General features: G+C 44.0%; 1 long non-coding RNA gene across 1 annotated transcript; it reads left to right on the forward strand.

Moving 5' to 3' along the window:
* The first annotated feature begins 8431 nt into the window (after nt 1–8431).
* LOC124701644 lies at nt 8432–9611 on the forward strand. The gene is made up of 3 exons (XR_007002155.1): nt 8432–8521; nt 9009–9077; nt 9577–9611. It is a non-coding gene; the product is annotated as an uncharacterized LOC124701644 (long non-coding RNA).
* The last annotated feature ends 704 nt before the right edge of the window (nt 9612–10315 follow it).

The raw sequence follows: 10315 nt of genomic DNA on the forward strand, positions 1-10315 counted from the left end.
ATGTGCTTCGTTCCGTTGCAATATTGCTCTTATTAATTAACATGACATGGTATTCTCTATCCATCGGATCCCGACAAACACAACATAGAGTATTACAGATAGATGATCTTGATCATGTTAGGCAGCTCACAAGATCCGACAATGAAGCACAATGAGGAGAAGACAACCATCTAGCTACTGCTATGGACCCATAGTCCAGGGGTTAACTACTCACTCATCACTCCGGAGGCGACCATGGCGGTGTAGAATCCTCCGGGAGATGAATCCCCTCTCCGGCGAGGTGCCGGAGGAGATCTCCAGAATCCCCCGAGATGGGATCGGCGGCGGCGGCGTCTCGGTAAGGTTTTCCGTATCGTGGTTTTTCGCATCGGGGGTTTCGCGACGGAGGCTTTAAGTAGGCGGAAGGGCGAGTCGGGGGGCTAACGAGGGGCCCACACCACGGGCGGCGCGGGCCCCCTCTTGGCCGCGCCGCCATGTGGTGTCGCCACCTCGTGGCCCCACTTCGTATGCTCTTCGGTCTTCTGGAAGGTTCGTGGCAAAATAGGCCCCTGGGTCTTCGTTTCGTCCAATTCCGAGAATATTTCGTTACTAGGATTTCTGAAACCAAAAACAGCGAGAAAACGAGAACCGGCACTTCGGCATCTTGTTAATAGGTTAGTTCCAGAAAATGCACGAATATGACATAAAGTGTGCAGAAAACATGTAGGTATCATCAATAATATGGCATAGAACATAAGAAATTATCGATACGTCGGAGACGTATCAAGCAGCCCCAAGCTTAGTTCTGCTCGTCCCGAGCAGGTAAAACGATAACAAAGATAATTTCTGAAGTGACATGCCATCATAACCTTGATCATACTATTTGTAAACATATGTAGTGAATGCAGCGATCAAAACAATGGTAATGACATGAGTAAACAAGTGAATCATAAAGCAAAGACTTTTCATGAATAGTACTTCAAGACAAGTATTAATAAGTCTTGCATAAGAGTTAACTCATAAAGCAACAAATCAAAGTAAAGGTATTGAAGCAACACAAAGGAAGATTAAGTTTCAGCGGTTGCTTTCAACTTGTAACATGTATATCTCATGGATAATAGTCAACATAGAGTAATATAACAAGTACAATATGCAAGTATGTAGGAATCAATGCACAGTTCACACAAGTGTTTGCTTCTTGAGGTGGAGAGAGATAGGTGAACTGACTCAACATAAAAGTAAAAAGAATGGTCCTTCAAAGAGGAAAGCATCGATTGCTATATTTGTGCTAGAGCTTTTATTTTGAAAACATGAAACAATTTTGTCAACGGTAGTAATAAAGCATATGAGTTATGTACATTATATCTTACAAGTTGCAAGTCTCATGCATAGTATACTAATAGTGCCCGCACCTTGTCCTAATTAGCTTGGACTACCGGATCTTTGCAATGCACATGTTTTAACCAAGTGTCACAATGGGGTACCTCCATGCCGCCTGTACAAAGGTCTAAGGAGAAAGCTCGCATTTTGGATTTCTCGCTTTTGATTATTCTCAACTTAGACATCCATACCGGGACAACATGGACAACAGATAATGGACTCCTCTTTAATGCATAAGCATGTGGCAACAATTATTATTCTCATATGAGATTGAGGATATATGTCCAAAACTGAAACTTCCACCATGAATCATGGCTTTAGTTAGCGGTCCAATGTTCTTCTCTAACAATATGCATGCTCCAACCATGAAGGTGGTAGATCTCTCTTACTTCAGACAAGACGCACATGCATAGCAACTCACATGATATTCAACAAAGAATAGTTGATGGCGTCCCCAGAAACATGGTTATCGCACAACAAGCAACTTAATAAGAGATAAAGTGCATAAGTACATATTCAATACCACAATAGTTTTTAAGCTATTTGTCCCATGAGCTATATATTGCAAAGGTGAATGATGGAATTTTAAAGGTAGCACTCAAGCAATTTACTTTGGAATGGCGGATAAATACCATGTAGTAGGTAGGTATGGTGGACACAAATGGCATAGTGGTTGGCTCAAGTATTTGGGATGCATGAGAAGTATTCCCTCTCGATACAAGGTTTAGGCTAGCGAGGTTATTTGAAACAAACACAAGGATGAACGGTACAGCAAAACTCACATAAAAGACATATGGTAAACATTATAAGACTCCATACCGCCTTCCTTGTTGTTCAAAACTCAATACTAGATGTTATCTAGACTCTAGAGAAACCAAATATGCAAACCAAATTAGCAAGCTCTAAGTATTTCTTCATTAATGGGTGCAAAGTATATGATGCAAGAGCTTAAACATGAGCACAACAATTGCCAAGTATCAAATTATCCAAGACATTTTAGAGTTACTACATGTAGCATTTTCCAATTCCAACCATATAACAATTTAACGAAGATGAAACTTCGCCCCGAATACTATGAGTAGAGCCTAAGGACATACTTGTCCATATGCTACGATGGAGCGTGTCTCTCTCCCATAAAGTGAATGCTAGGATCCATTTTATTCAAACAAAACAAAAAACAAAAACAAACCGACGCTCCAAGCAAAGTGCATAAGATGTGACGGAATAAAAATATAGTTTCGGGGAGGAACTCGATAATGTTGTCGATGAAGAAGGGGATGCCTTGGGCATCCCCAAGCTTAGACGCTTGAGTCTTCTTAGAATATGCAGGGGTGAACCACCGGGGCATCCCCAAGCTTAGAGCTTTCACTCTCCTTGATCATATTGCATCATACTCCTCTCTTGACCCTTGAAAACTTCCTCCACACCAAACTCGAAACAACTCATTAGAGGGTTAGTGCATAATAAAAATTAACATGTTCAGAGGTGACACAATCATTCTTAACACTTATGGACATTGCATAAAGCTACTGGACATTAAAGGATCAAAGAAATTCATCCAACATAGCAAAAGAGGCAATATGAAATAAAAGGCAGAATCTGTCAAAACAGAACAGTCCGTAAAGATGGATTTTATTAGGCCACCAGACTTGCTCAAACGAAGATGCTCAAATTGAATGAAAGTTGCGTACATATCTGAGGATCATGCTCGTAAATTGGCTTAATTTTCTGAGCTACCTACAGGGAGGTAGACCCAGATTCGTGACAGCAAAGAAATGCAGTAACTCGCGCAGTAATCCAAATCTAGTACTTACTTTACTATCAAAGACTTTACTTGGCACAACAAAACACAAAACTAAGATAAGGAGAGGTTGCTACAGTAGTAAACAACTTCCAAGACACAAATATAAAACAAAGTACTGTAGCAAAATAACACATGGGTTATCTCCCAAGAAGTTCTTTCTTTATAGCCGTTAAGATGGGCTCAGCAGTTTTAATGATGCACTCGCAAGAAATAGTAGTTGAAGCAAAAGAGAGCATCAAGAGGCAAATTCAAAACACATTTAAGTCTAACATGCTTCCTATGCATAGGAATCTTGTAAATAAACAAGTTCATGAAGAGCAAAGTAACAAGCATAGGAAGATAAAACAAGTGTAGCTTCAAAAATTTCAGCACATAGAGAGGCATTTTAGTAACATGAAAATTTCTACCACCATATTTTCCTCTCTCATAATAACTTTCAGTAGCATCATGAGCAAACTCAACAATATAACTATCACATAAAGCATTCTTATCATGAGTCTCATGCATAAAATTATTACTCTCCACATAGGCATAGTCAATTTTATTAGTAATAGTGGGAGCAAATTCAACGAAGTAGCTATCATTATTATTCTCATCAAGTGTAGGAGGCATAGTATAATCACAACAAAATTTACTCTCCGCAGTAAGTGGCATCAAAAGACCACTATCATTATAATCATCGTAAATAGGAGGCAAAGTATCATCAAAGAAAATTTTCTCCTCAATGCTTGGGGGACTAAAAAGATCATGAAAACCAGCTTCCCCAAGCTTAGAACTTTCTATATTATTATCAACAATGGTGTTCAAAGCGTTCATACTAATATTACTACCAAGCATGCAAATAAGATTTCATAGGTTTTTTAATTTTCGCATCAAACAATCCATGTTTTAAATCAGGAAATAGAATAAGAAGCTCACTCTTGTACATTATGCCAAACTAGTGTAAACAAGAAACAAAAAGATGCAATTGCAGGATCTAAAGGAAATAGCTTCGAGCACAAACACAATGGCGCCGTAAAAGTACTCGTTACACCGGAACCGGAGTATGAGTGCCTTTTTACCTTTCCTCCCCGGCAACGGCGCCGTAAAAAGAGCTTGATGGCGTGTATTTCACACGTTCGTTGGGCAACCCCAAGAGGAAGGTATGATGCGCACAGCAGCAAGTTTTCCCTCGTAAAGAAACCAAGGTTTATCGAACCAGGAGGAGCCAAGAAGCACGTTGAAGGTTGATGGCGGCGGGATGTAGTGCGGCGCAACACCAGGGATTCCGGCGCCAACGTGGAACCTGCACAACACAACCAAAGTACTTTGCCCCAACGAAACAGTGAGGTTGTCAATCTCACCGGCTTGCTGTAACAAAGGATTAACCGTATTGTGTGGAAGATGATTGTTTGCAGGGAAAACAGTAAAAACAAGTATTGCAGCAGATTTGTATTTCAGTATTAAAGAATGGACCGGGGTCCACAGTTCACTAGAGGTGTCTCTCCCATAAGATAAAAGCATGTTGGGTGAACAAATTACAATCGAGCAATTGACAAATAGAGAGGGCATAACAATGCACATACATGACATGATAAGTATAGTGAGATTTAATTGGGCATTACGACAAAGTACATAGACCGTCATCCAACTGCATCTATGCCTAAAAAGTCCACCTTCAGGTTATCATCCGAACCCCCTCCAGTATTAAGTTGCTAACAACAGACAATTGCATTAAGTATGGTGCGTAATGTAATCAACAACTACATCCTCGGACATAGCGCCAATGTTTTATCCCTAGTGGCAACAGCACAACACAACCTTAGAACTTTCGTCACTGTCCCGAGTGTCAATGCGGCATGAACCCACTATCGAGCATAAATACTCCCTCTTGGAGTTAAAAGCAAAAACTTGGCCAGAGCCTCTACTAGTAACGGAGAGCATGCAAGATCATAAACAACACATATGTAATAACTTGATAATTAACATGACATGGTATTCTCTATCCATCGGATCCCGACAAACACAACATAGAGTATTACGGATAGATGATCTTGATCATGTTAGGCAGCTCACAAGATCCGACAATGAAGCACAATGAGGAGAAGACAACCATCTAGCTACCGCTATGGACCCATAGTCCAGGGGTGAACTACTCACTCATCACTCCGGAGGCGACCATGGCGGTGTAGAGTCCTCCGGGAGATGAATCCCCTCTCCGGCAGGGTGCCGGAGGAGATCTCCGGAATCCCCCGAGATGGGATCGGCGGCGGCGGCGTCTCAGTAAGGTTTTCCATATCGTGGTTTTTTCGCATCAGGGGTTTCGCGACGGAGGCTTTAAGTAGGCGGAAGGGCAGAGTCGGGGGGCTAACGAGGGGCCCACACCACAGGGCGGCGCGGGCCCCCTCTTGGCCGCGCCGCCATGTGGTGTCGCCACCTCGTGGCCCCACTTCGTATGCTCTTCGGTCTTCTGGAAGGTTCGTGGCAAAATAGGCCCCTGGGTCTTCGTTTCGTCCAATTCCGAGAATATTTCGTTACTAGGATTTCGAAACCAAAAACAGCAGAAAACAGAACTCGGCACTTCGGCATCTTGTTAATAGGTTAGTTCCAGAAAATGCACGAATATGACATAAAGTGTGCATAAAACATGTAGGTATCATCAATAATATGGCATAGAACATAAGAAATTATCGATACGTCAGAGACGTATCAGTGAGCCGAAGAACTAGGTCTCCCACCTGAAAAGATCTTGGCCGCAAACGTCGACTGTGGGAATTCTTCAAGTCCTGTTGGTATTTGGTTACCCTTGATAATACTTCGTCTCGAGCTTCGTCGAGTGCGTCTACGTCGTCTTCCAATGCTATCCCGGAAGTTTCTTCATTATACTCGTGACTCCGGGGAGTCGTGCTCTATTTCTATTGGTAGTACTGCCTCCGCTCCATGGACCAGGAAAACGGGGTCTCCTCGTGTCGTCGTATTTGGTTTTGTTCGGATGCTCCACAACACACTTGGTAGTTCTTCTGGCCAGGTGTGTCGAGCTTTTTCCAGTGGTCCTAACAGGCGTTTCTTGATGCCATTGCAAATGATGCCATTGGCTTTCTCGACTTGCCCATTGGTTTGAGGATGTGCAACTGACGCAAAGTGCAACTTGATACCCACTTCTTCGCAATAATCTTTGAATTCGTGGGATGTGAAGTTACTGCCATTGTCCGTGACGATGCTCGTGGGGCACTCCAAATCGAAGACGAGGCCTTTTATGAATTTTATCTGCGGATGCTCCGTCCGGTGAATTTATCGGCTTCGCTTCTATCCACTTTGTAAATTTGTCGACGGCTACGAGCATGTATTCTTTTCCTCCCGGCCATGATTTGTGTAACTTGCCCACCATATCGAGTCCCCATTGTGCAAAGGGCCACGACAATGGTATTGGTGTTAGTTCTGCTCGCTGGAGAGTGAGGTTTTGCGGCAAACCTTTGACATGCATCGCAAGTCCTTACTATTTCTTTGGCGTCCTCGATTGCTCGTCAACCAGTAGAATCCTGCCCGAAAAACCTTGGCTGCAATGGCTCGACTACTCGCGTGGTGGCCGCATATTCCTTCGTGTACATCCTTCAGGATTATTCTTCCTTCTTCGGGTGTGACACACCTTTGCAGGACGCCTGAAATACTCCGCTTGTACAATTCTCCTTTGATCACCGTGAAAGCTTTAGAGCGTCGAATTACTCGCCTTGCCTCAACTGGATCATCGGGTATTTCTTTCCTGAGGATGTATGATATATATGCTTGCATCCAAGGAACATGTACCATCATCACAAGCTCTTGTTCCTCTTCATCCTCCGTGGTTTCTTGAGGGGTGTCGAAGTTTTCTCTTCTTTTGCTTTTTCTCGCACCTTTTTTGGCTTCGTAGATCTCTCCGCTATTTCTTCCCAAAATACTCCCGGCGGGATTGGGAGGCATTGCGACCCGATATTTGCGAGGACGTCGACTTCATCGTTGCTCAATCTACCGATGTGATTTACCTCGCATCCATCGAATAGCTTTTCGAGTTCATTATACACCTCCTTGTATGCTACCATGCTATCATTAACCGCGTCACATTGGTTCATAACTTGCTGAGCCACCAATTGTGAGTCGCCAAAGATTTTTAGTCGAGTTGCACCGCAAGCTTTCGCCATCTTCATCCCGTGTATGAGGGCTTCATATTCTGCTTCATTATTAGATGCGTTAGGGAATGTCATCCGAAGGATGTACTTCAACTTGTCGCCTTCAGGTGATATAAGTACTACTCCTGCGCCAGCTCCTTCTATGTAACGACCCGGAAAAACCCTATATTATATTTTTTCCTGTTGCTTGTTTTTCCGCGTCGTTCCAAGTCATCATAAGCATCATGCATACATCATATCCATATTTTTTTTACAAAATAAAATTATTTAAATCAAATCTATTTTAGTTTTCTCTTGTATGGTTCTATAAGGACACTCCTTTAATCTTTGCTTATTTCACAAAACTCTCTCGTTCTACTTTACTAAATTTAAAATCCCAAAGAAAATAAAATATTTTGATTATAAATTATTTTGGCAAACCTCACCACTCTATTCCTTCTTCCTTTCTTTCTATCCTCTTTTATATTCCTAAAAATTTGTGGCCGAAGCTTTCTTTCTGGCCTAGTTCAATTCCTAACCTAAGCCCAATCAGTTCCAATTAATCTTTCTGTAACTAGCCCAGCCGGCCGATTCTTTTTGGCCGATGGAGTTGCATCTCTTGGAAATTCGCATACACAGAGCAGGAGCTGAGCATGTGCTCGCTCGCTTTTCCCTTCAGCTGATCCTCCCCACCTGCTCCCTTTTTCTCCTACTGTTTTTCCCCACCGAAGCCCCAGATTGAACCCTAGCTACTCCCCTTTGTTCCTCCTCAGCGCCGCCACCCTATCTTCCTTTTCTTTCCCCTCTTTCAAGCCAAACCAGAGAGCTAGAGAAAGAGTTTCAGAAAAGAATTCGGAAAATTTCAGCGATCGAGCATCGAGCACCTCCGTCCCTGCACCGGCGTCGACTCCGGTCTCCTCGAGCACGTCCTCGTCATCCTGGTGAGCCGACGCCCCTTCTGGTCCCCTCTCCTCGGTTGATCTCTCCTCTCAGTCGCTCCACCGACGTGGGCGCCGTCTTCTCCGTCGCAGGTGGTCGCCGCAAGGGCTGCTCCGGTGGTTCCCGGCCCTCGCTCGGCCGCTCTCCGGTTCGCCACAACGAGGCGCGTCGCGCAAGCCCTTTTGCCCGTCCTGGTTCGTCCTTCTTCGACAAGGTGATCCTCGACCTGGGGCGTGTCCGCACGTTCTCTTCTTCCTCCCGACGCCGACGACTTCCCCGAGCTCGTCTCCGAACCATGGTGAGCATACGCGTCCAGTTCCGTATTCTCTGCTCGTTTTCAGCCACAGCACGCCCAGGAACTCCTGCTGTTGGTGACCGTCGTCAACCTTCTGTCTGCCGCGCTTGTCGTCGTCAGTTTCGTCAGTCTCGCCCGCGCGTGTTCACAACAGTTCAGCTGGTCGGCTCCCGCGTCCTCTGTTTTTGTCGACCTGGAGATCAATCCCCAACGCCACATGAGTACCATCCTTTTTGTTTGTCTTATATCACTGTAACCTTCCGTTTCACTGTTCAAAATCATGCACGTTTCCAATCCTAAACAAGATCTGATGCCAATTGAGTTGGTTTGTTCCTTGCTTCTCTGCCCAGCCAGCCTTAATCCCGGTTGAACAAAGTCCATCTCTTTCTGTTATCTTCTATGGATGCAAATTCCCGTGTTTGTTATTCAAAAGAATCTGCACCTCTTCCTTGTACATCAGCTGAAGCTTAGCTTGTTTGTTTGTTCCCAGGCGCTGCAACCAGTCAGTCAGGAGTTCTAACCCTGTAGCCTTTTGCATCCCATCGACTCTCCAGCTCAGGTCCGGCGCAGCTTTCTCTCTCGGCTGAGCCATTCTTTTAATTATTTGTATTGCAAATCTTGTTATTTTATATCTTTTGTTTTACAAATCTAAATATGGCAAATACAATATCTATATATATCGGAAAAATGTGAGGACTAATAATTTTCCATCCATATACTGTATGCATATTGTATCATGTCGTTTCTTGCTAGTTTGCATTATCATCTAATATGTAACATATGGGATATGTGGGATATTGTATAATTGTTGTCCCGGTTCCATTTAATTTTGCCGTAGGTCACCCATGCCATGTTTTACCATGCTAATCAACATTTAATATGCGGGTTGGAAACATAACTTGAGCCTAATAATTGTTTGTCGGAATTCCGATTCCGTTTAAATTGGATATAAGTTGCATCGCCGCATCATGTTTGCCATGCCATGCATGCATACCATATCATGAGCATGCCGATTCTTCTGTCGTAGTAGTAAGATTTGCATCCGATGTGTGTTCCAGCATTTGCTTCTTCCCGGATAGGATCACGAAGTGGTGCGCTGGGATACACCAAGTCCTCCGGATGTTCCTCGGCAAGCTTTAACAGGCAAGCATTTCCCCTATACTCCTGTCCCTGCAGGAGTCGCTCACCTATTTTAATTTGCCTTCTCCCTCATGCTATCCTTAAGTTGCGTTCTTGTCACGTGTCCTTTCCACTTGTTACCTCAAGCAGCCCATATTGCCACCACCACCTCCTACAGCTATTGTTTGGTTTCGGGTCTGCCTTGCGAGTCCTAGTGCATGCTAGTGCTGTTTTATCTCGTTACCGTTGTTGTTATCTTATCGGGTTATATGATGGGAAGAATCATGGTTACTTTAGTTGTCGACATTTGTTTAGCGGAGGCATCGGTGGGTCACCTGCTCGTTTTGTGACGGCTCACTTGTGTTTCCTAAATACCTTAGGACCCCGAGTTCTTGTTATCCGTTCCGAGATCGAGCGCTCTAACCACACGTGGGTATGCTTACCGGTCTCCCTCGACCACTGCCGGAATCTACATCTTTGTCCAGTGGCCACAATTAGTTTGAATGTTTGTTTGTTTCTCTCGGGCGTGCAAGCATGTTTCTTTGTGGTCCGATGATATGATGTTACTTTTGGGGAAGCCATGTGTGCCTTGTATCCCCGTTGTCTCTTGCACGTTCGTAGGTGCGGTCCGCATTGTTAAGAGGTCATCCTCTAGTGGGCTCTGATCCTCTTAGCCGT

The sequence above is a fragment of the Lolium rigidum genome, chromosome 3 (assembly GCF_022539505.1).
Source record: "Lolium rigidum isolate FL_2022 chromosome 3, APGP_CSIRO_Lrig_0.1, whole genome shotgun sequence".
NCBI classification, from domain to species: Eukaryota; Viridiplantae; Streptophyta; class Magnoliopsida; order Poales; family Poaceae; genus Lolium; species Lolium rigidum.